We start from the raw sequence: 2,521 nt of genomic DNA, 5'->3' as shown, positions 1-2,521 counted from the left end.
TTACCGTAAAAGCGCGGAGAGTGCTTTACAACTGCTCTGTCGTTTTATAAATTTTTTTTAATTTTATTCATTTATGATGTGCGCTGGTCGTATTTGAAAAAAACATCCACCTATACTCGCTTCGTACCAACCACCCAACCCTTCCAACCTCATTTTGACACATTTTCACATAGCACAGGAAGGCTATGATGACCCCCTTTTCCCAGCAGGGGTGTACATATGCATATGTCTACTGCGCAGTGAGAAAAAACTGCCTGAACAAGTCAGCTATACTTAGTTGTAAATAGCCAATTTATTAAAAAAAAAAACAGCCAAAAGGTAATGTTACTTTATTACTTATCGGCTTTTCGTGCATTCATTTATGCATCATACTTTTTCGTAACAGCGTTAATAACCATTCAGCGTGCCCCTTCCGAGAAGTTGTGGTTGGCCCCTTTCTCAAAATAGGCATAAATGCAACATAACAGTAATTTAGGGGCATATGTATAAATATGTACTATCATCTGTGCATATATATATCTACTTAAACACGAGTAATGTCTGCGAGTAGCCGTGCCCGAGAACGCGTGAACAATGTCTTGGCTTGCCAAATGAGCGAATGGTCACAAAAAAAATAAAAGTTCGCGTTCTACATTAGGATATATGCTGCTGTTGATTTGCGGAAAGCATAAAATGACGAACGATTCACGCGCATAATGCATGTTGGTTACTTTTTACCATGGCCTAGTAATACTACTTAAACACCTAGTAGTTAAACAGTATGAACTATTCGTACTTTTTATTGCCCCTATGAAACTTACATAATATATACGCGAAAATTTTTTAACTAAACGAACGCGGATCGTACAATTTGGCGAATATGCTCGCGTGAAAAATACGCGTTAAATTATTATTATTATTATTGCTATTCTTATAAATCGTTTTTTCAACTTAAGCGGAAGTTTTTTTTGCAGGCTAGCTGTGCGCATTGTAGTACGCAATGAAGTCGCCATATAGTACTCGATGTACGTACGCATTATGTCAGGTACATATACGCAAACATGTACATATGTACGTAAAAGTTTAACATATATGTGAACATTTTTATTCGCTCATGTACAAAATAAATTTACCCATCAAGTGAATTTTTTGTCGCATAAAAAGCGATGTACGTACGCAGTACTACATATATATATATTATATATAGATATATATATGCAATATAGCGTAGCAATTCCGTGGCGCCCGCGCGGCAATACGACCGTCCATATGAAAATATTTCATCATTTTGCCTGAACAAAAAAAAAAAAAAAAAAAGATGCAGTCAATAATTTTTTTTATTTTCTTTCAGAGCAATAAAATTCATATTTATTTTTTTTTTTATTTTACTACAGCTTAGTTTAAAAAAAGTACAAACAAAAAAAAAAAAAAAAAAAATAATTGCTCTGTTAATGTTATATATGATTATATTTACTAATTTCATTTTTGCTAAGAAAGATTTTTAACTGTATAATTTTTTTTTAAGTTAACATTTATGTCAATAATTTGCTGATAAAATTATATATATACATATTATATATATGTATATACGTACGTATGTAGGTACATTTCATGTGTTAAATGAATTTAGCGAACGTACAAAATTGTATAATATATGTTTATACATTTATACATGTATATGCGTATATGCGTATATGAGTATAAACGTACAAACGTATAAACGTACAAACGTATAAACGTACAAACGTATAAACGTACAGTGTAGCATATATGATAAACGAAGAAAATGCAGAAGTTTGAGACAATTTATTAATCAGAAACATTGTTTTAATCTTTTGTTTTTTTGTGTTTTTATTTGTATATATTTATATGTATATATTATAATGTATGTAACAAACATGTACTTATAATGCAATCGTTGCAATCTTGTATTTCGGTCATTTATACGTACATGTACAAATCACCACCCATTTTTAATAAATTCCAGTTAATTATATAATACCCCTTTTTTTTTTTTTTTTTTTTTTTTTATCGTTAATCTGAGAGGGTTTTATATGCAGAAAGGGAAAGCAATTCCTTTTTCATTTCCCTCGTTTTCCATATTTCCCCCGTCAACAACGTTCATCTCTACCGTTCTTTTCTTCACCATCGTTGTTATTTTATAACTACAATTGTTATATTATAATGATTATAATTCTTATTGTTCCCACGTTTGTATTATTATTGTAATTATTTTCCTTTATTTTATTTTTTTTTTTTTTCCCCTCCATACAAGTTTGCGCAGTGGTATTATCCACATATCGATATATATACACTCACGTATGTCTAATATATGTGAGTAAGTATACCCCGACGCAACGCCATCACTATAATTAATTTTTTTTGCTCATTGTCACTTATGTGTGACGTGCAGAATTGTCACATGTTTTTATGCCCCACCTGCATCTCATCCTGTAGGCAACCTTTATGTATGTTTACAACTATGCACAATAAGGCTATACCATACGTCTTCATACGCATATGTACTTATTAATTCTATTAT

This window comes from Plasmodium cynomolgi, chromosome 5, assembly GCF_000321355.1.
Source record: "Plasmodium cynomolgi strain B DNA, chromosome 5, whole genome shotgun sequence".
In the NCBI taxonomy this organism is placed as follows: domain Eukaryota; phylum Apicomplexa; class Aconoidasida; order Haemosporida; family Plasmodiidae; genus Plasmodium; species Plasmodium cynomolgi.
This window is presented reverse-complemented; position numbering follows the sequence as displayed.